The sequence below is a fragment of the Lissotriton vulgaris genome, chromosome 1_1 (genome assembly GCF_964263255.1).
Source record: "Lissotriton vulgaris chromosome 1_1, aLisVul1.2, whole genome shotgun sequence".
Lineage (NCBI taxonomy): Eukaryota > Metazoa > Chordata > Amphibia > Caudata > Salamandridae > Lissotriton > Lissotriton vulgaris.
In genome coordinates this window covers 821987647-822012046 of record NC_141685.1, presented here as the reverse complement: position 1 = coordinate 822012046, position 24400 = coordinate 821987647, and positions in this window count along the sequence as shown.

The window sequence follows — 24400 nt, the reverse complement described above, 5'->3', positions numbered from 1 at the left end:
CAAGATCCAAAATGGCGCAGCACTCGCAAAATATCGAGAAAAACAACTCGGCAAACGCTGAATGACAGTAAGTGAATGCCGCGCACAGCAATATTGTATTACCAAGCAAAACAAATCCGCTACGTGCGAATTTGCGGATTTTTGGCAAATTTGCGAGAGTTCGCAAATTGCGAATTTACCGAAAATCCGCAAAATCCGCTAACGGAACGGATTTTACGCCCATGCTTAGTAGTAGCCCATCACAGCATACCGCTTCCACTCCCCATTTTTAACAAATACCAGCTAGAAGGAGTATTACATTCTGGTTTCCACATAGCCAGGTATTTTTTAGTCACACGTTATTCACTCTGACCCTTCCACTCTCATTCTACACATAGTATCATTTCACTTCTAAATGCTCCCACGTCTCTGTCGGTTGTAGCACGCCTCGGCCCGCAGGCGGGCGGGAAGAACCAGATGAGGAAGCATTCCACCAACGGACCTTTTGATGAGTGAGGGTTATTTTAACAAAACATTGTGTTTCCCTATACATCTTAAGGGGACACACAGTTCTTAAAAAGGTTGAACTGACCTAAAAAGGATACTATTATTTTGTTTACTAGGGTGGATTTGTTTTGCCCTGAAGAACACTGCTGAGACAGCTAGGCATAGAATGGGAAGAAAACTCAAATGGGAGCTGTGGAACAAGGCAACCGCTATCTTGGGGCAGAATTTTGTGTCAGTTATCATGGCCGTATATCAGTGGTACCGGCCACAGAGAGTGCAGGTGGGAGACTGTAATAATAGGAGAGATGGGGAGTGCGGACAAGGGGGCGCAGAGGCGCAGGGGCCAGAATGGGTGTGCTGAGTTCTCACAGGACGGAGAGACTAGACTGGCCACAATCTTAGAATGTCTATCACTGGAGGGGTTTTGTCCAACGGGTCCTGGCTGGACAACATACGTTAATCAAGAAACAAAAGTGCCAGGGCTCGGTTTCAGATCACAACAGCTTATTTATTCAGCTGGTGTGTACCTTCCTTTCATTATTTCGTGAAGGTGTACATTTGTCATTGTTTCAAATTTTCAAAACATATTTACATTTTATGCGAGCTACAGAGGATTAAACATTCCTTTTGCTGTGGAAACAATGCAAACAAAATTTCATAAATTACAATGCTTTCTGTATGTTCTAGCAAAAACAAATAAATGGACATTCATATATGGTTGCACTTTCACAGTTTCAATATAAAACAAACATTGAATCATATACACCAGGAATTATTCAGGTACTGATCCTATGGGCAAGTAGTCATTGTTACATGGACCAGACACATTGGGCAATATGACTTTGATTGCATCGCCCTATACTTTTGTGCTAACCCCTAACATTTGGGTTGCCTCTTTTAAACAGCCGAATAGCCGACGCGTTTCCAAACCCTTCTTTTAGTCAACAGGGTTCTTCTTCAGGGCTGAGCTGTATACCTATGGTCTAAAATTGGGGGACATTTAGTATCTCCTTTTCTCTAAACTGTTTAATTTACATCTTATGTAGGTAAAACCTTGGGGGGATTTTTACCTTTTTTCGGTGTTGTTGGCTGTTATTTTCAAGAGCGGGGCATCAAATTAACCTGAATTTTCACCATTGCCTAAATAACATTAAAGGATGGTGGTTTTATGAGTATGTAAAGTTCTGGCACTTATTTGCACATTTTGTGATCAAGTTTGTGGTGCGCTATCACTTACTTGTTTTGTGTGCTTCTAATCAATCATTGACTTGAGGTGACCGTTTGTAGGAGTCTATTGGGTGTTCCGCGATGATTTCATTCTGTTTGAATGAAAATTAAGGTCAGTCCGCGGATGAAAAGATGCTCGGATTTTGAACACGCGTTTAAATTCTATCATGCTTACTTGTGTGTGGCGGGGTGTGGAACCCAGGCGCTGCTACACTTTTGTTTGTTTGGACGGTTGTGTCTCAAGACCGGTTCAAAGTTCTGTGAAATGAACACAAGGGTAGCTACCATTACTTAGCGGTCATGCCTATGTTTAAACTACGCTTCGGTCTGTTCGTTACAGACTTCTTACCTCTGTCTGTATGTCTCTAACGCAGTGCTTGGGGCTCCGTGTGCCGCGTGACTCTCACTCCTTACACTGCTATTCAAGTCAGGTTTCAACACCCAGTGGAACTCAATTTCCTGTTTAAATATGCTGCTAGGCATTATGGGACTTGTAGTGTTCCACATGTATTCGCTTGGTTGTGTGTTCAGTTTTTTGCTAAATGACAAAGTGTTTAGCGCATTGGCTGACATTCTATTGGTTTATGCTTCTTGGCAAGCGGCGGGTTAACAGGGCGCTCAATAATTTGATCTTTGTAGTTCTGACATTTCGTTCAACCCATCCATCACACAGTTGAATTTAAGAATCAAATAAGCTTCTTTTTTCAATAACATGGCATCGATGTTTCCTCCTCTAGGAGGAACTTTCATAGCTTGTAGTATTGTCCATTTGAATTCTGTCTCATTGTGTTGATGTTCCACAAAGTGCTGTACCATGGGCGCAGACAGCACTTTGTGTCTAATTCTTGATCTGTGTTGAGCTATTCGTTGGTTAGCTTTCTGGGTGGTTTTCCCAATGTACAGCTTGGGACAAGGGCACATGATTGCGTATATTACGTTATTTGTTTTGCAATTTGAGAATCCTTTATGTGTCCATTTTATTGTGTTGAATTGGAATTCCTCCCCTTCTATTGTGTTGGGGCAGGAAGCACACGAACCACATTTGTGATGGCCTGTTATGGGTGGTAATTTCCACAGCGTGCGTAAGTCCGTTTTGGCTTGGCTGACTCCCAGGTCAGCTCTTACAATGTGCTGTGCAATGCTTCTGTTTTTCTTTAGAGCGAACAACGGCTTCTCCATTGGAACTTCAGAGTTCATGATCAAATGCCAATTTTTTAAAATAATGGACTTCAGCTTGTTGGTGTATGGCCCGAATGTGGTTACACATACCGGCCTTTCAAGGGGTTTGGTGTCTTTTTTTGTTCTCAATAGTTCTTCTCGTGGGGTGAGCCATGCCCGTGTGGTTGAGTGTTTCAATAATTTAGGAGGGTAACCTCTTTGTTGAAGTTGATCACTAAGTATTTGAGAGTGGGTTAAAAAGTCTTCCTTTCTGGAACAGTTGCGTCGGATTCTCAACATTTGTCCGTACGGCAAATTAGATTTTAAACTTTTGGGGTGTTAGCTTGCGTAATGCAAGATTGTGTTCTTGTCCGTGTTTTTACGATGTAAGGTGGTTGTCAATTTGTTTTCATAGGGAAAAACCACCACATCAAGAAAAGTGAGAGATGTTCTGCTGTATGTCATTGTAAATTTTATGTCTGGATGTCTGGTGTTGAGCCACTGATGGAATTGGGCGAGCATTTCTTCAGACCCTTTCCATTGACACCAGATATCATCAATGAAGCGATACCATTTTGTTATGTTTTGTTGAAATGGATTGTTGTGGTAAATGAAGCGCTCCTCATACAGGGCCATGAAGAGAACCGCCATTTCTGGGGCATAAGGACACCCCATGGCGGTCCCCTTCACCTGCACGTAGAATGGGAAGAAAACTCAAATAGGAGCTGTGGAACAAGGCAACCGCTATCTTGGGGCAGAATTTTGTGTCAGTTATCATGGCCGTATATCAGTGGTACCGGCCACAGAGAGTGCAGGTGGGAGACTGTAATAATAGGAGAGATGGGGAGTGCGGACAAGGGGGCGAAGAGGCGCAGGGGCCGGAATGGGTGTGCTGAGTTCTCACAGGACGGAGAGACTAGACTGGCCACAATCTTAGAATGGCACCATGGATGCTGATTCTAAATGTAGCCAAATGCAGGCTATGGTAAGTTAGCTGCAAGGGGAGGTGACAGATGCTGATTTTGCACATGCGAATAGGAGTGCTACTTCCTAACAGGGCATGAAGCTAACAAGCATACCCCAAAGGAGGTCTGTGTTAGAAGTGCTCTTGGCCAGGATTAGCCCCTGTTAGGAGTTATTTTTTATACAAAGGCATGGTATGGTAGTGCCAGGAGTGGGGAAAGGGGAGGAAAATGTGTGTACATTGAAATCGCATCTGGAGACCCAAGAAACATTGATCTCATTTTCTTAACAATAGGGGGGCTGGGTGCCACTTGAATTGAGGGGGGGGTTGAGTTACAGAGGGTGGGAGTCCATGCTAAGCATGGACACCCAGGTTCAAGAAAGACAGAGGCTGTCAGTTGCCCACTTCACTTCAGGGGGTGTAATTGTTCTGGTCAATCAAATGGGTGGCCAAACGAAAGATCCAGTTCTGTCCCTTCCGGAATAAAGACTGTTTGTTCGCATGAGGGGGTGCTTCTATAATGGTCCACCACACACCATGAAGGGTGTGGTTTAAGCTCAGATAATGGGCATTCATTCTAGGTGTGGTTTTCTAGCAGAGGATCCCACTGCGATGTTCCATGATCCTGGCTTTCACTGGTCTGGTGGTCATGCCAATGTAGCGTTTTGTGCAGGGACAGGTGCTAATATAAATGCAATTTTTCGTGTTGCAATTGTAGTGTGTCTTTTGTAGCCAGTGTGATTGTGGTCAAGGGTTATTTCTTTGGTGGGTTCAGTGAGATCACACACACCACATGAACCGCTCGAATGGTGTCCTTTCACATGAAGCAGGTCCCACAGGGGGCGTTGCTCTGAACTAGTTGCCCTTAATGGTGTGGTGTGTATAATCATATCTTTTATGCCGTTGGTGCACTTAAAATCAAAGTTGGTCTTGGGATAGAGAGTGATCCTGATTGTAAAATGGGCCCATGTTTCTGTATTATTTTCTGATCTTATTGGAACTGGGTGTAAATATGGTAACACCAGGTGATTATTTCTTCCTGTGAGGGAACCCTCGGTTCCAATACAGCTGCTCGATTGTTATTCCTGGCTCTCTTATGTGCCAGGTCAGCCTTGTGACCTTGTGAAAGGAATAATGTCTTGATTTCAAGTTTGTTGAAAGTTTTTGTGACTGTCTTTCAAAGTCTTGAGTGGTACTGCAGTTGCAACCTAGTCGCAAATATTGGCCATTAAGGAGGTTGTTCCATAAGGATTTTGGGTGATGACTGTCGTATTGAAGTAAGCTATTGCAATCAGTGGGTTTCTTGTAGGTGGAGTTGTGAGTTTCCCTAAAGTCATGGTAATGCATAGGTCAAGGAATGAGAAACTGTTGTTGGATATGTTCTTGGTGAACTTGAGAAAGGGATTCAATGTGTTAACATTGAAGAACAAGATGGCCGACAAGATAGGAGCATCGGAATCGAGCTTCTGAGGGACTGGATCACCAAACGGTGTATATCCTGTTTTTCCCCACAGAACATCCATGCCACTTTTCACACAAACAGAATAATGAACTGTAGGAAGGTGGACACCTGACTATGGTTACCCCAGATTTTTTGCCTTGTTTTTAGCTGGTTTTCAACTTAGTTGGCCTAGTTCCCTGCTAATCAGGGCCCCAGGCTATCTGCTCTCTCCTTAAAATGGACTCCATGCACCCTGGGAGCATAACCAAATTGGTACTGGACACTTTGTCAGCCCCTATATAGTGCACTATAGGTGCCAAGGGCATAGGTGCATCCAAGGCCTACCAGGGGCTGCAGCATAGCTTTTGCCAGCCCTGGCTGGTTCTTAAATTGACACAACTGGCTGATCACTCAGCTGGGGCAAGTTGGTGTAATCACCCCTTGCTTAGATATAGTATACCTATATCTAAACCTATATCTGGAAACATATAAACCTATAAGTCACTCCTATGGCAGGCCTTATCAATCCTGGCGGCAGAGTGCATGGTTTAACATGAGATGGTACTCGAGCATGAGCTGAGCCTGTTTGCAGCTGTCGGGAACAACTCCCTAAGCTGTTCCGGGATAATGCCATACCATATACTATTAAGTGCATTATAATCCATTGCGGTTAAATGTTAACTTTTGTTTGGCTTTATCAAAACATGTCGTGTAAGGTGTCATACGATTTGGAATACTATCCCCTCGACAGTCCTGTCGATGGGGATAGCATTCCACCCCTCTAGAGGGAGAAGACATGTTACTTTACTGAAACGCGGTTGATTTTTAAAAGAGCCTCAGCATCACAAAATGGACCTTCTGCCACAGACATGAGTCTGACCTCCTGCTGCTGACCGAAACTCAGCCGAGGAGGCCTGGACAAAGGCTTTCCTGTTGTGGGGAGGTGTCACACCACCCCAGACAGGAGATAGTGGATTGTAGCAGGGAGGTTTGAAAGAAACCAGACAGTGCCTGGGGAGCACAAGGCTTCCCCTTGCATAATCCGGTCAAACCAGTTCTGGGGCACACCAGCCCCAGTCCCAGCGCGACCCTGGACAAAGGGAAAAGGGTGTAACCACCCCCTTCCTGGGTCCCACCCATAGGAGGGACCTAGCAGGTAATCCAGCCCCCTAGATTGGTATAAGAATGGGAGCAGTGCGCACTCAGATTATCCTGACTGAAACTTATGAAATGAAACTCTGGACCCTTCGACATCCTACTCGACGTAGAAGACTGAAGGATCTCCCTTGTGGTCAAGGAGTGACCACCCTGTGCAAACAGGCACCATCCAGCACCTCGACATTTGCTTTGTTGCAGTTCCCGCCGGAACTCGAGCAACAGAGTTTGACAAGACCAAGCGTGCCTGCCTTCTAACAGCCCGATCCACAGTCCCTGCAGAGCTGAGACCCGTGGAGGAGATCGGAAGCGTGGGGCTCGCCATCTTGGAAAGACAACGAGACGCTGACCGTGCAGCCCACAAGTGATCCTCGAAGCTGTGCATTGGGGTTTGAGAAACCCCAGCCCTGAGCCTCTCTTGCACCGAAGCTCACCCCTCTACACTCACCGAGTGCTGCGTGGGGCCCTTCTGCATCTTTTGGCTCAATGCGTTGGCCCGGTCCCTTGCCCGTTGCCAATGAACCTTGAAACCTAACTCATGAATCTGGTTGCTCCAGACTTGCACACACTCCCCCGAAAAGGAGCACTTGCTCTGACCCTCCTGGTCCGAGTGTTAAGCCATCTTCGAATCCTGCGTTGGTTGCGCTTGCCAAGGGTTGTTTGCTCCAATCCGGAAGCCGGCACCGCCGACAGCGAGAGCCTGCATGGGACAGCTCGTGATCCACTCCTGGACATCCTTGGTGCTCCAGAGTCCACGTGGCAGCAGAGCGAAGCGACTCATCAACAACCTGAAAGCGCCCGACATTGCCTGGTTCCTTCCTGGTTCCACCCTGGTCACTGATGAGTGACCCAGACTCCGTCCCCTCTGCTTTCAGATCATCTTTAACTTTGATCGACCCTTGGATCATACAGGACCCTTCTCGTCTCGATGCCTGCAGCATCTTCAGCTCCAAGCACTAGCAACCTGCGTGACAAAACCTGACACTACTTCGCACCTGTGCACCCGTTTCCTGTGGGTGAGGTAACTCGACAATGCTGGTGTTCCTACACTGGTACACACCTCTAGTGTATGTGTCTAAAGTTTCGTCCTTCTAGGTTGAGCGGAAGTCTCTTTAAACTGTAACTTTATAACTTTTACGCACCATTGACTTTGCATTGGTGCATCTGTGTGCTTTTAGCGCTGCACCCGAATCCTGCGGGCTTTTCCCAACTTCAGCATTGCTAGTCCCGACTGCTCCCAGCGATTCCCTAGGCCCTAGGCCTAACCACTGTTTGATTGGTATCTCTTATACCACTTTTTTAATATATAGTTTGCGTGGCCCCTGGGCCTAATCCATAATTGTGCAACTTTCATATGTTTAACTGTGCTTTTGTTTAAACGCTTGTGCCTCTACACTCATAAAGGGTATAGAGGATTATTCTAGTAATAAATACATATATTTTTTATAATATATAACTTGTGTGGTGTCCTTTCATTTGATATTACAGGATTGTGATTGGTAAAACAGCTTGCTTAACACGACCTCTTGAGTTAAGCCTTTAAGGCTGCTTAGTCCATGCTACCCTTAGGATAGCTTGTCTATAAGGTTGACTTACAACCAGACACCATAAGGGATTGTTTGGACTGATACAAGGTGTCCCCAGAATTGAAGACATCATATATCAGGCCATATTCTCACATTGGTGTGCAGCGGTGCGGATTTGAGCTTGCTGTTGTTTTACCATTGCAATCTTTTTATCAAATTGAAAGATCACATTAAGTACCTTAGGTACATATAAACAAAAGCTTAGCATATTTAAGTTCTACTGAACTTAGTAGTTGTAGATCAAAGGGCTTAGCATACCCTGCCTACAACTCAATAGCAAGGTACAGTAGGAAAACACTTAGTGTAGGTAAGTGCACCACTTGCACCTCACTAGCAGTCATGTCTGGCACGGAGGAAGCTTCTGGCTCTTCACCTGTGAGGGTTGACCTTACCAAGGCAACTTCCAGCTATGACAACTTCAGCCACAAGGACTTGAGTGCCCTTGCACTGCAAGGGGGCTGAGAAAGGGTCACAACCCTACCATTCCCATCCTGAGAGCCATCCTGGAGAAGGATGATCTTGAAAAAGCTAGTACAGCTCCCTTAGGGTCAGGAGATGGAGTGAATCCCCCAGAGAATGAGAAAACCCCAGAGAATGTGGTGGACCCAGAGTCAGATGGTGATGAGTCAGATCATGATCAAGGGGATAACCAGGTACTAGTGGGGAGGCTTAACCAAACCAACTTGGACCTGCATAGGAATGGAGAGGGCGAGCACCTCCCCAGATCCTATAACATAGTTCCCTCAGGTAACAGAAGGTTGAGATCCTCCTCAAGGGATTCTCATATTTCTTGTGCCTCAAGGGAATCTCAAAGGGGAATGACTTCCCCCCAGAGAAAAGAGCATAGGGCCAGGATGAGGGCTGTCCAACTCCAGATAGAGAGGGAAGAGATAGCTCTGGCTCAAGCTAAACTTGCTTTGGCAAGAGAACAAAAGTTGTGTGGATTAGATTCCACTGGTGGCAGCAATATTCCTAAAGAGAAAGACAGGCCATATGATACTAGAAACCTGATAAAGATTGTGCCCCCCTACAAGGAAGGGGATGACATCCACAAATGGATGACTGCTCTGGAGAGAGCCTGCATGGTACAGCAGGTTCCTCAAGAAGAGTGGGCAGCTATCTTATGGTACTCCTTTTCTGAGAAAGGGAGAGATAAGCTCCTCACAGTTAGACCTGAGCATGCTAAAAATTACAATGTCCTGAAGAGTGCTCTGATAGATGGGGTTGGCCTAACCACTGAACAATACAGGTTAAAGTTCAGAGATACCCAGAAGACACAGACACAGGACTTGACTGATTTTGTAGATTGTGCTACTAAGGCTCTGGAAGGTTGGCTACACGGCAGCAAAGTACATGACTTTACAGGATTGTATAATTTGATTATGAGGGAGCAGATCCTAAGTAATTGTCAGAACCAGCTTTTACACCAGCACCTGGTGGACTCAGATTTGACCTCTCTCCAAGAATTGGGAAAGAGGGCAGATAAATGGGTCAGAACCAGGATTAGGCCTAAAAATCAGGGCAATGACCAAAAGAAGGAGTCTACCAAACCTCAAGATAAGGGTGGGGATAAATCCAAAGAGAAGACTTCCCCAGGGCCCCAAAACTCCAAGGATAGGGGTGGGTCCCAAGACACTTCATCTACCCAGAAAAAGCCATACTGCCATGTCTGTAAACAGACTGGCCATTGGAAATCAGACAGCTGTTGTCCAAAGAATGGCAAAGAAAAAAAAATATTCCTCCAAAAACAGCTCCAACACCTCCTGTCACTATTAGCAGTGGTCCCCCAGGTGGTGGGAGTGCCCCCAAGAATTTGGGTGGGTTTACATTTGGAGCCCAGGTGGACTCTGGCCTATCCAGGTCCCCTACCACAGATACTCTTGTCTATGAGAATGGCATGGGGTTTGCCAATTTCACTGCTTGCCCAAACACTTTGAGTAAGTACAGACAGGAGCCCCTCATCAATGGTTTGAAAGTTGAGGCCTTTAGAGACACAGGGGCTAGCATCACCATGGTGGCTGAATGTCTAGTCCCCTCAAGGCAACTTTTACCTGGTGCCACATACCAGATGACAAACATTGATGGCATAGAAACCAATCATCGCATGGCATTAGTAAGTCTCAGCTGGGGAGGTGTCATTGGGCCAAGGAGAGTGGCAGTGTCACCCAACTTGCCTGTAGACTGTCTAACAGGAAATGATTTGGAAATCTCAGCCTGGGCTGAGGTTGAACAGGAAATCCATTCTAAAATGGTAAATGTCACTGGAAAGGTTAGTGGGGCTGTGATGGCTACAGCCTCAATCCAAGATGTCCTTCCTGAAAAGGTTGGTAGGGCTGAGCAACTCTCAGCCTCATCTTTAGCTAACTCCCTTCCTGAAAAGATTAGCAGGGCTGTCATGATAACAGCCCATACCCAAACTGAGTCTCCTCCTGAAAAGGTTGGTGGAGCTGTGATGGCCACAGCCCAAACTCAAACTGATTCCTGTGTTGTGAAGCCTGAAATGATGGATCACTCCACACAAACAGAGAGCATGGAGGAGGAAGAGAAATCTCCCCTCACCAGACATTAGGAAAGGATCAGCCTCCTCAGGGAACTGATCTTACCCTTGATGAAGGAACTGTCCCAGAGGTTGTTAGGCCTGGCCTGACAGAGCCCCTGATGGCAGTGGGCCCTTCTCAGGTGGGATCCAGTCTGGAGCAGGTCACCTGCCCCTCTCTGCCTTGCCTTAGTCAGCCCAGGGCTGCAGTGGACAAAAAGGACAGTGAGCCCCAGAGGGCCCCCTGTCAAATAAAGCACCCCCATCAACAGATTAGGGGCACCGCAACTAGTAGCCCTAGTAAGGTGAAAACTTTAAAAATTCCTGAGGGAGCCCCCTTAAAAGTAGTTAGGGACCTCCCACAGATGGATTCTGTTGGGCACAGCCAAACCTGGGACCCAAAGGGCCCAAACCTGAACTGTCCCTCCAGTAAGCCAACAAAAGGGACACAGCCTCCAACTTTAGGTAGCCAGAGGTTGACCCTGAGAGCACAGTGCAACTCAGTTGAAGAAAGGAAGGCACACATGGTGGAAGATAATTGGAGGAAGCTGAGCCCTAAATTAGTGGAGCCTCACTTCAATACTCCATATCAACACCAGCCTTTTACTTTGGAAAAACACACCCAAGGTAGTGATTCCCTATGGTGGAGACCCTCTAATACCCCAAGGGTGAGGGATTGCTTAGTGGACCATGAGACAGGGGGTAACCATGCAAGTGCAGGTACTTCCTTATATGGCCACTCAGGCAATATAGGCTTACCTGGTCACGGATAGCCTTATCTCCTTTCGTTTGGGGGGGGGGGGGGTTGTGCAGGAAGGTGGACACCTGACTATGGTTACCCCAGATTTTTTGCCTTGTGTTTAGCTGGTTTTCGACTTAGTTGACCTGGTTCCCTGCTAATCAGGGCCCCCGGCTATCTGCTCTCTCCTTAAAATGGACTCCATGCACCCTGGGAGCATAACCAAATTGGTACTGGACACTTTGTCAGCCCCTATATAGTGCACTATAGGTGCCAAGGGCATAGGTGCATCCAAGGCCTACCAGGGGCTGCAGCATAGCTTTTGCCAGCCCTGGCTGGTTCTTAAATTGACACAACTGGCTGATCACTCAGCTGGGGCAAGTTGGTGTAATCACCCCTTGCTTAGATATAGTATACCTATATCTAAACCTATATCTGGACACATATAAACCTATAAGTCACTCCTATGGCAGGCCTTATCAATCCTGGAGGCAGAGTGCGTGGTTTAACGTGAGATGTTGCTCGAGCATGAGTTGAGCCTGTCTGCAGCTGTCAGGAACAACTCCCTAAGCTGTTCCGGGATAATGCCATACCATATACTATTAAGTGCATTACAATCCATCGCGGTTATATGTTAACTTTGGTTTGGCTTTATCAAAACATGTCGTGGAAGGTGTCATACGATTTGGAATACTATCCCCTCGACAGTCCTGTCGACGGGGATAGCATTCCACCCCTCTAGAGGGAGAAGACATGTTACTTTACTGAAACGCGGTTGATTTTTAAAAGAGCCTCAGCATCACAAAATGGACGCTTCTGCCACAGACACGAGTCTGACCTCCTGCTGCTGACCGAAACTCAGCCGAGGAGGCCTGGACAAAGGCTTTCTTGTCACAGGGAGGTGTCACACCACCCCAGACAGGAGATAGTGGATTGTAGCAGGGAGGTTTGAAAGAAACCAGACAGTGCCTGGGGAGCACAAGGCTTCCCCTTGCATAATCCGGTCAAACCGGTTCTGGGGCACACCAGCCCCAGTCCCAGCGCGACCCTGGACAAAGGGAAAGGGGTGTAACCACCCCCTTCCTGGGTACCACCCATAGGAGGGACCTAGCTGGTAATCCAGCCCCCTAGATTGGTGTAAGAATGGGAGCAGTGCCAACGCACTCAGATTATCCTGACTGAAACTTATGAAACAAAACTCTGGACCCTTCGACATCCTACTCGATGTAGAAGACTGAAGAATCTCCCTTGTGGTCAAGGAGTGACCACCCTGTGCAAACAGGCCAACCAGATGGGAGGAGGCATCGCCATCATCCACAGGGACACCATCCACATCACGACCAACACCGACGACACCCTGAAAACCACCGAACACCTACACTTCCAGATCCGTACCGACCCGAGGACCACCCTCAGAGGCACCCTGATCTACCGACCCCCTGGACCACGCACACAATTCAGCGAGGACATCGCCGACTTCATCAGCCCACATGCCCTCCCCTCCGCCTACTACATCCTCCTGGGGGACCTCAACTTCCACCTGGAGAACAACAACGACCGCAACACCATCACCCTGCTCGACAACCTCGCCAACCTCGGACTCAAGCAGCTGGTATCCACCCCCACCCACCTCGCCGGACACACACTCGACGCCATCTTCTCCTCCAGAAAACACATCGCCTTCAGCCACGCCACTGGACTCCACTGGACGGACCACAGCTGTGTCCACTTCACCTTCAGAAGAACGACGATCCACCAGCAACCGGTTGCTCGAAGAAGCTGGAACAAGATCACAGCCGACCAGCTCACCGCGTCCCTGAGCCAGCACCCCCCCGCCAGCTCAGCGAACCCCAGCCAGGCCGCCGACAACCTCACGAAGTGGATCATCAACTGCGCGGACGAAGTCGCCCCACTGAGGACCCCGCCTAGCAGACCCGGCAGCAAGAAGGCCCCTTGGTTCACCGACGAACTCAAGAGCTCCAAGAAGAACTGCCGAGCCCTCGAGAAAGCCTGGAGAAGGGAACCAACACCTGACAACATGACCACCCTCAAGCTTGCCACCCGGAAGCACCACCAACTCATCCGCGCCACTAAGAAAACTGCATTCAAGGACCGGCTGGACAACAACGCACACAACAGCAAGGAACTCTTCAACATCGTCAAAGAGCTCTCCAACCCCAACGCCGGAAACAACGACATCACCCCATCGCAAGACCTCTGCAACTCCCTCGCCTCCTACTTCCACAACAAGATCACGGACATACACAACAGCTTCAGCACTCAACCGACGCACGCCACAATCGAACCACCGCCCCCCACCACCACCCTCCGCACCTGGACTCCGATCAGCACCGAAGACACCATCCACATGATGAACTCCATCCACTCCGGATCTCCGACCGACCCCTGCCCTCACCACGTCTTCAACAAGGCCAACGCGGTCATCGCACCCCACCTGCGGGACATCATCAACACCTCCTTCGACACCTCCACCTTCCCGGAGAGCTGAAAGCACGCCGAACTCAGCGCCCTACTAAAGAAACCTACGGCGGACCCCACCGAACTCAAGAATTACTGCCCCATCTCGCTCCTTCCGTTCCCAGCCAAAGTCATTGAGAAGACCGTCAACAAGCAGCTGGCCGCCTTCCTCGAGACAAATGGATCCCTGGACCCCTCACAGTCTGGCTTCCGAGCCAACCACAGCACCGAGACCGCCCTCATCGCTGCCACCGATGACATCCGAGCCCTGATGGACAACGGAGAAACAGCGGCCCTCATCCTCCTAGACCTCTCCGCGGCTTTCGACACTGTCTGCCACCGCACCCTAGTGCGACGCCTAGCAACGCCGGAATCCAGGAGAAAGCACTGGAATGGATCATCTCCTTCCTCGACGGTAGAACACAGAGAGTCCACCCACCACCGTACAAGTCAGAGGCTACCGAAGTCATCTGCGGCGTCCCTCAAGGATCTTCGCTGAGCCCCACCCTCTTCAACGTCTACATGAGCCCCCTCGCAGCCATCGCACGCCAACACAACCTCAACATCATCTCCTACGCTGACGACACCCAGCTGCTCCTCTCCCTGACCAACAACCCCGCCACCGCCAGAGCCAACCTTCACGAAGGGATGAAAGACGTAGCCGAGTGGATGACGACCAGCCACCTGAAACTGAACTCAGACAAGACGGAAGTCCTCATCCTGGGTTCCTCACCCTCCGCCTGGGACGACTCCTGGTGGCCCCCCGCCCTGGGCAGCGCACCCAAACCGACAGACCACACACGCAACCTGGGCTTCATCCTGGACTCCTCCCTCACCATGACCAGACAAGTCAACGCCGTCTCCTCATCATGCTTCAACATCCTGCGCATGCTACGGAAGATCTTCCGGTGGATCCCCACCGAGACAAGGAAGACGGTCACCCAGGCCCTCGTCACCAGCCGACTGGACTACGGCAACGCCCTCTACGCCGGAACCACCGCCAAGCTCCAGAAGAGACTCCAGCGAATCCAGAACGCCTATGCCAGACTCATCCTCGACATCCCACGACACAGCCACATCTCCGGACATCTGAGAGACCTGCACTGGCTCCCCGTCAACAAAAGAATCACCTTCCGCCTCCTCACCCACGCACACAAAGCCCTACACGATCAAGGCCCCAGCTACCTCAACAACCGCATCAACTTCCACGTTCCCAAACGACGTCTCCGATCAGCCAGCCACGCCCTCGCCGCCGTCCCCCGCATCCGGAGAACGACAGCAGGAGGAAGGTCCTTCTCCTACCTGGCCGCCAAGACTTGGAACTCCCTTCCGACCGACCTGCGCCTGACCCAAGACCACCTCTCCTTCAGGAAGAAGCTCAAGACCTGGCTGTTCGAGCAGTAGCAGCACTCCCCCCCCCTAGCGCCTTGAGACCCTCCGGGTAAGTAGTGCGCTATATAAATGTCTGTGATTGATTGATTGATTGATAGGCACCATCCAGCACCTTGACGTTTGCTTTGTTGCAGTTCCCGCCGGAACTCGAGCGACAGAGTTTGACAAGACCAAGCGTGCCTGCCTTCTAACAGCCCCATCCACAGTCCCTGTAGAGCTGAGACCCGTGGAGGCGACCGGAAGCGTGGGGCCTGCCATCTTGAAAAGACCACGAGATGCTGACCGTGCAGCCCACGAGTGACCCTCGAACCTGAGCCTCTCTTGCACCAAAGCTCACCCCTCTACACTCACCGAGTGCTGCGTGGGGCCCTTCTGCATCTTTTGGCTCAACGCGTTGGCCCGGTCCCTTGCCCGTTGGCTAGTGGCCCCTGTTTCTTAATGGAAATAAAAGAGAGCCACTTCCTCTGAATTGTGACAGCAAGCCTCTGATGAGATGCGAGGTTCATCGAAACGCGTAAGGCAGGCAGAAATTCAAGAACGCGGTGGGGAGCAGGAAAAGCTAAACCAGATGGTGATCCTTTGGCAGAGTGACCCTCCGAAACAGCTTTCGGGCATTTGGTGTTCAACATATTAAACGGCGGCCCGCGTCGTGGAGGGAGCACCTTCTCTTAGAACCAAATTGATCATCCCACTGATGGTCAACTGAGAAGCGGCACCACAAGACTAACTCATGGAAGGCAGCGCCGAATGACTGAAGTACTGTGTCTCTCCAGCTCAGGACTGATCCTACCAAGGAAATTTGAGCGGACAATCACACAACTTCAGAAGGTACCCACTGAGGGAAAATAATGAGGCAATCTTTCAAGGAACAACCACTCCCAGCATGCTATGCGGGGGGAGGGCTGAACTAATCAAGCCAGTTTCTTAATGGAAATAAAAGATAAAAGCGAGCCACTTCCTCTGAATTGTCACAGCAAGCCTTTGATGAGATGCGAGGTGCATCGAAACCCATAAGGCAGACAGAAATTCAAGAACGTGGTGGGGTCACTCTGCCAAAGGATCACCAGATGGTGATCCTTTGGCAGAGTGACCCTCCAAAACAGCTTTCGGGCATTTGGTGTTCAATATATATATATATACTAGCAGCCTGTCCCGACCATGTCCGAGAGCAATTAGGCTTCAGGGCCCCCGCCCGCCCCTGCCCCCGCCAGCCCCGACATCGTCCGTGGGTCCTCCAGAGTAGCAGCCCGTCCCGACCTTGGCTTCAGGGCCCCCACCCGCCCCGAAATTGTCCGTCGGTCCCCCGGAGCCTTACCTCATCCACCGCACCTCCCCGCGCTCCTGAGTTCACCGGTCCGCCGCTCCTCACTGCTCCTCCCCGCCTGTCTGCCGCTTCTCACCGCTCCTCCCAGCCTGTCCACCGCTCCTCCCCGCCTGTCCACCACTCCTCCCCGTGCTCCTGGACGCCGCTCCTCCCCGCACTCCTGATGTCAGCACGCACGTCGCGGCCGATGCTACTTCCATGGGACTACTTTTTTTTTTCTCGTAATTTTTTTAAATAACATATTTTTTTAATTTATATAGCCTATGTCCATCTGCACACCCTGACAATTACAGCGATGTATCGGGTGTGTGGATTGGCGCTGTGATTCCCGAGTTTACCCACCTCAAAGGTTCAAAGTTTTTCCTTTATAATAGTAGTATAGATATATATATATTCACGAAAGTTCTCCCGGTATCATTCACCAAGATGACAAAAGACTCGCATTCCAGGGTCCGTGTTTCAAGGTATAGTGTTTATTGGTGACGCGTTTCGACCAGACGGTCTTTTTCACTAGCCAAATGAATACAGTCAAATCCACCATTTTAAAATGCACAGTGATAGAAAGTGAGGAAGGACCAGTGTTCGAGAAAGCAACAAAGAAGCTGGAAAACAGACTATAGCTTTGCCCAGCTTTTGCTATGTATACTATGTACATGGTAAAAAGGCGGTTCTTTCATTGAAACACATCAATTAAATTTCATACATTATTATGAAATAGAATAACCTGCTCAGGTCAGGAATAGAACAACCTGCTCACATGGTGGTGCTGTTGCACCAACACAGCTCAGGAGGGGAAATGCAAGGGAAAAGAAAATTCCAGCCAAGTGGCCTTGTGCATGCTTTCTCAGAAAAGATTTTGCAAACAAAGGACAAACTAGGCCTAGTGGCCGAGGGCAAGGTAGTGCTTAGAGAGCATAATAGATTATTACATCAGGTAATACAATCCTGTTTGAGCAAATACACATATTTACATAACAGAATAAAATAGTGGAAAATATTTACACTTGATGCCCTTTCAGGTTTGCAAAAAGTGGTCCATATCCAAAATAAATGTAAAAAAGATGTTCCTAAGGTGCATAGTGGCTTTGGAACAGCCCATGTAGCCAATGCACAAATTGCGCAAAAAAGTGACCCCTATTCTAACTATTTACAACCCTATGGATGGTGATACTAAGAAGGACACAGTGATGAGTGGAGGTGTGGTGTACAGAAATTAAAATAGGTTCGCAGAGAAAAGTAACCAAGGGGTATATTCAGGATATGGGAGCCCCTGGGCAGGGTTTCACTAAACTATTTATAATGGAAACATGAGTATGATATTCCAGTAGACATAGATGCGGGGCTGTGTCCGTGGCCCAGGGGGGGGGTCCCGTAAAAGGGTAAACTATGCTATCATGTGAAATTTCAATGTCCTTTCTGTTACAACTGGGTAGAGAGCCCTCTCCAGTGTTACAATGTGGCCAAGGAAATTAGCGATCACAGCAGCAGGACGTCCAGAATCAAAAAACAAGGCAGAACAGGAACAAACACTGAGTACTCATCCGATATGGACGTATAACTCCTCTTCTTCATTCAGACCAAAGGGATTCTTGGAATCGAGGCGGATGATGTATTAGCGATTCCAAAATTCGCAGATGTTTCACTCTATCACCCCCTCTGGAGCTAGCCGGTACTCTGTCAATGCCAAAAAACAAAAAACAGTTAACATCTTTGTTGTGATAGCGCAACCAGTGTCGTGCTGTTGCATAATTCACATCACCATTTTTGATTGCCCTCATGTGTTCTAGGATGCGTTTCTTAATGGGGAAGATCGTGCTCCCTATGTAGAACTTACCACACGGGCACACAATAGCATAGACACAAAAATTGGTGTTACAATTCATACATTTTCTGATGCGCTCAGTCTTCCCCGTGGGCAAGGGATATGATTTTACATTCTTGCTAGTCCCGCATGCCTTGCATTTTCCACACTTGAAAAAGCCCTTTTGTTTCTGTAACCATGTTAGTTTCTTGGGAGCCCCCAAGTAACTTCTAACCAGCATGTCTTTAAGAGAGCGCGCCTTCCTGTAGGTGATTTGTGGCTGTGTGCTAACTGTGCTCCCTATGACAGAGTCATTCCTCACAATGTTCCAGTGTCGCTTGAGTGTCTCGTGTATTTGGCCTGCTTCCACACTGAATGTGGTGATCATCCTGACATTATTGGACTCACCAGTCCCTGTAGTCTTCCCTGTTTTCTTCACCAGGAGTGCCCCTCTGTCTCTTGCTTTCGCTTTCTCCTTGTTGGCCAGCAGTACCTGGTCAGGATATCCCCTTGCCCTGAATCCTTTGGTCATGGAGACTTGTTCTTTTTCAAATGCTGCCTGGGAACTACAGTTGCGCTTAGCTCTCAAAAACTCTCAAAACGGAATACTATTTTTGAGGCTTATCGGATGGTGACTCTTGGCGTGTAAAACGCTGTTCCCTGCAGTGGGTTTCCTGTGCAGGCTAGTGTGTATTGTCCCTTCCTCAATCCTGACACTCACCTCCAAAAAATCCATTACGCCCTGATCTTGCTTGCTGGGAAATCTGAGATTGACAGCATTGCTATTTAGTGATTTTAGGAACCTATCAAGATCTGACTTAGGCCCTCCCCAGATCATAAAGATGTCATCTATGTAACAGGTATAGAAGGCAATGTGACGTGTGAGGTGTTCATTAGTATCTGTCCAAAACACTTGCTCCTCCCACCATCCCATCATCATACATGCGTAACTGGGCGCAAAACAACTGCCCATCGCGGTCCTAACCTCCTGTTTGAACCACCTGTCATCAAAAAGAAAATAGTTATTCAGCAAGCAGTATTCCAACATTTCCAGTAACATGTTTGTCTGTTTGTAAAGGAAGATGGATCTATCCCTCAAAAAGTGTTTACAAGCATTGATACCATCAGAGTGTTTGATGCACGTGTAGAGGGAAACTACATCTATGGTGACTAGCCAGAAATTGTCTTCCCATGTGATACCCTCGATCTTATTAATGAAGTCTGTGCTGTCTCTGCAGTAAGAAGGAAGGTAAGAACATAAGGAAAAAGAAAAGTGTCCAGGAAGATAGAGGTGTTCTCAAGAAGGCTGCCGTTCGCAGACACAATAGGCCTGCCAGGCGGGTTTTTGTCCTCTTTGTGCACCTTGGGCAACATGTAAAAACAAGGTGGTACTGGGTGTTTGATGTATAGAAATCTATACTCAGCTTCTGCTAGTAGGCCTCCCTCCTTCCATATCTGTAGTTTCTCATGGTAGCTGGTAATGCTAGCGACATATTCCTCCTTGTTGGACTTTCTGCAGTTACCAGAGAGTGCCAGTTGTTTGTTCGCTTCATGTCTGTACATGTTAATGTCCCAAAGGACCACATTGCCCACTTAGTCTGAAGGTTTTATAACCAGCCCAGGATCTGCATTAAGGGTGCCCAAGGCTGTCCTTTGATCAGGTGTCAGGTTGTGAGCATGTTTATTCTTGCAGTTCTCCCATACACATAGCAGATCCCTGATTACGACATCATGGAAGGTGTCAAGGCTGTCATTAGGTGTTATAGGGTTAAAAGTAGATTTGGGCCTAAAGTTCGTGGAGTCGCTCCCCCCAAGTGTTAGTCCCATACGTGCAAGTATTTCAGAATCATTCAACCTCTTAATTTGTTCACCACATAGTTCCATCGCACAAGCCATACTTTACACATCCTGTATAGTGAGCATTTTGGACACCTGTGTGCTCCAACCGACTTCCCCCGCCCTCTGATCTAGAGCCCGCTTCTTCTTTATCATGAACATTTTCATGAGCTTCAATTTACGGACAAAAAGGAAGACATCAATTCTAGTCTGGCTGTAATCGAAATTGGCCATGGGGCAAAAGGTCAGGGCCAGTTCCGCTACCGATCTCTCAGCCACAATTAAATCATGAGAGGAAAGGTTCACATTTTGTCAGATTAGGCTCACCCATCATTGTCGCTTGGTCTGTCGTGTTGTCCTCCCATGCGAAATTGCTCCTTTTGTGTTTCCTTCCTCCCCTCCTCGTTGCTTTCCTTTTGTGCTTGTGCCTCTTCCCCTTCCGTATGCCTGTTCTGGTGGTCTTGCACGTAATGTCATTCCCGATTGTAAAAAATTATACTCTTCCAGAGGTCTGAAGGTTAGAACGTTCCTGCCACTGTGGTCCGTTTATTCTTCCACATCCGAGTAGTTCTCCGACCCAGATTCAGAGATCGTAGTTTCTTGGTGCTGCCTGGGTGCCTCCAGCTACTTGAATTGTTTAATTGCACCGTCGTATTTTTTGCCAAAAGTCAGGATCCTCCCACTGGCATATTCCTGTGTTTCACGTAGAAACTTGCGTTTCTTTTTCTGTTTTATTTCATCTTCATACTTGTCCAGTCTGCTTTCCATATGTTCAAGTGCTTTTTTTATTTCTTCTTTAGCATCACGTTTATCAAGGTCCTCCTCGAGTTTCTCAATGTCCTTGATGACTTGTTCAACCTCTATGGCTGCAGACTTCGACAAAAGACCCAGCATATTTTTACAGGTTCCTGCCATGAGCCCAGACCAGTCTTCTAGGAGCATGGGGTGGGGACCATGTCATGAGTGATGTAATATGTGACATCATCAGGCGTGCATTGCAGGCGCGCAAGTTATAGTGAGTCCAACTAGCTATAACGTGGAATTTCAATGGTTTTATGTCAATAAAATTTCCAGCCAACTGTAACTGGTGTGAAACCTATGGTTTTTTCAGTGAATTTAATAGGTTTTTTAAATGCTAATTCCTAACTATAACTGGTGGGAAACCTATGTTTTTTTCAGTGAATTTCATAGGTTTTTTAAAACTAATTCCTAACTATATATAGGGCCTCAAACCTATGAAATGTAATATTTTTTATAATGAATCCTATATTTATATAATAGTATTTTTTTTTTGCCCTGGAGCGCTCCCGGTGCGCAACCCCGGTGTGCGCACCGGAAAGCGCAGTTTTCCTGCGCGCCCCAGGGTGCGCACCGGTGAGCGTCCCATTAGCGCTATTGCCGCGAACGAAAACATCATCGTGACGTATTGCGTAGCCGCGTACGCTTGATACGCACGTCGTATACGCACCCGGAAGCACTAGAGCGAATACGATCGCGCAATGTAGGCATCCGACGCGCTTATGCAACGCGCCCCAGGGCGCACCTCCAGGCGCGCCCGGGGGCGCGTCGCGTAAGCGCGTCGGGTCATGTGACCTGAAAATAACACTTTTTAATGGTGCAGAACAGTTTTGGTTTCCAAATGATGAAAGCCCAGGTCATGTGACCTGAAAATAACACTTTTCATTGGTTCAGGACAGTTTTTTTCCAAATGATGAAAGCCCCCACCTTTTTTCCTTATTCTGACTTTGTCCTTTGACTGAGGAAGACCTGTTTGGAGATCTCTGAGTAATATTTTGTACTTTAAAATGGCTACAGTAGCAGCAGCAGCTGGAGCATCTGCACCACCACCACCACCACCACCAAGAGGACCACTACAACATCACATTGGTGGTCAAGAAGAAGAGGAGGAGGCGGAGGAGGAGGAGGAGGGGAGGAGGTGGCTGCCAGAAGACAATACCCCATACAGGCCAAAGCAGCACCTTGTATGGGAGTTTTTTTCCATCCCAGAGGGAAAGAAGAAAGTGAATGCGCCAAAGGTGACTTGCCAAATCTGTGGCATTGAACTTTCAAGGGGGAACCCTAATAAGAAATATTCATTTGGTAATAACACCATCATTCTGCACATGCAGTGCAAGCATCCCAACAACTATGCTGCGGCAGAGGAGGGAGAACTGGCCAGCAACCCCCCCCAATCTTCACCCAGCACCTCCAAACGAAAGCAACCCACTCCATCGGGACCAGAAACAAGGGAGATGGTCCCAAACATTCAACAAAAGTTTGGGCAATACAAGATCTCTTGTATTTTTTGTGGTAAGACCATCACCTATGGTGAGCAAAGCATAACGCTCATCAACCGTGCTGGTGACAACCACAAATGCCCCAAAAATCCATAATTTTTTCATGGTTTTTTTTTGCTCCAATTGAGCCGTTTTCAATTCCCTGTTTTTTGTTTCTCCCCATAAAAATAACAAAAAAAATATAAAATAGGTCATAAAAGCCAAAAAAAAGTACAAAATGTTAAAAAAACATAAAAAAATATATAAAACAACAAAAAGAAGAAAAAAAACAGTTCTTTTTAGAACTACCTCCTATTTATAAAAAAGGCTACATTTTTTAAAAACTCTATCATTCTTTTTTCTCCATGGTACACTCCCCGGTACGCTCCGCGGTGCACGTACCGGACGCTCCCCCCACGCAAATAAAAAAAAATGTTTTTCTTTTTGGCCCGCGGGGCCCTTTCATAGCCCCCACATCAAACCTAGGGGGTCAAGGGGGGTCTACTCTGACCCCTTATGGTCATTTCCCCCTTTATTTTTGCCACCTCTTATGTCTCGATCCTACCGAGACACAAGATGGCGGCCGCTCCGAACTGTTTGGAATGTTGACAGACACCCGAGAGCCAATCAGCTTTCTGCGCATGAACTCGCGTAGAGCGCTGGTTAGCGCCCCGGTGCGCGTACCGGGGAGCGCTTATAGATATATATATTTTTTTGTAACCTAAATTACTCAAAATACACTATCTTGAGACATAGCAAAGGCACATCGGGCTACTAGTCCCTACAATTTTGCCGAGTTTGGTGGAAATCCATTCAGCCGTTCGGGCTAAAAGTGAGGTCGACCGCCCTATGGAAATTTACATGGGGAAAACACGTTCTGGGACCCCCTTTTTTTCTCAGCCCCGCTTGACAAATCACCCCCAAACTTTCAGGGAAGGACCGGGGCGCCGCGAGGCAAATTTGAGGAACTTTTCAGGCAGATTCCTCAACCGGCGCCAAAGTTATTCACAGTAGAATGTTGAGATTTTCTATTGAAATAATCCTAACTATAACTACCTACTGGCGACCACCAGTAGGTTATATATATATATATATATATATATATATATATATATATATATATATATATATATATATATATATATATATATATATATATGTATATATGTATATGTATATATATATATGCAAAGAACGATCACTCCAACGAAGAGACCAGAGGACACAGCAGGGGAATTCAAACAGCGGCTTTTATTCACAAATGCAAGGCATAATGCATTTCGGCTCCTGCCTTCTTCGGATGCCTTCTTGCACTGGCTGACACATAGTCCCTCCTTTATTCAGTCGTGGCACTCCCACTGGCGGGAGTCTAGCAAGCTCCGCTTGATGATTACTTGCAGCTGCAGTTAGGTGTAGAGAACTGCAGATCCCAGCCTGCACTTCTTCGGTTGGTGCCGGCAGCGGAGTTTCGTTATGCTTCAATGCATGCTGATGTGCCTGGAAAAGGAGTGAGAGGGCTAAGTAACGCCTCAAGTGTCCCAAATTATATATATATATGCCAGGAACCCCTCCACAACGCGGAAGGAAGCAGCCACACACGGGGAATCCAGGGAAGGGCTTTATTAGACGGCAGTTTAGGGCATAATGCATTTCGGCTGTGACGCCTTCATCGGATGCCTGCTGCTCACCAAAGTCACGAACTCGCCTCCGCTCTCAGTGTTCCTGCAGTGCTCTCTTGATAAAGAGCAGGCACCTCCCCCAACCATGTGATCTTCCACCTGAGGCAACACGGTAGGTACTGCAACTCCCAGAATGCATCATCTCTGGGCTGATGGTAAGTGGGGAAATGTTCAAACCAAGTGGTGGTGTCCTGCAGGGCAAGGCGCGTGATGTCAGGCAAAATGAAGTCTTGAAGCCTCCCTGGGTCCCCGCTTCTCGTTACCCCTTCCAGCAACAAGTCCTGCCAGCCGAGAGTTGATTACAGTGAAACACACTCCGTCG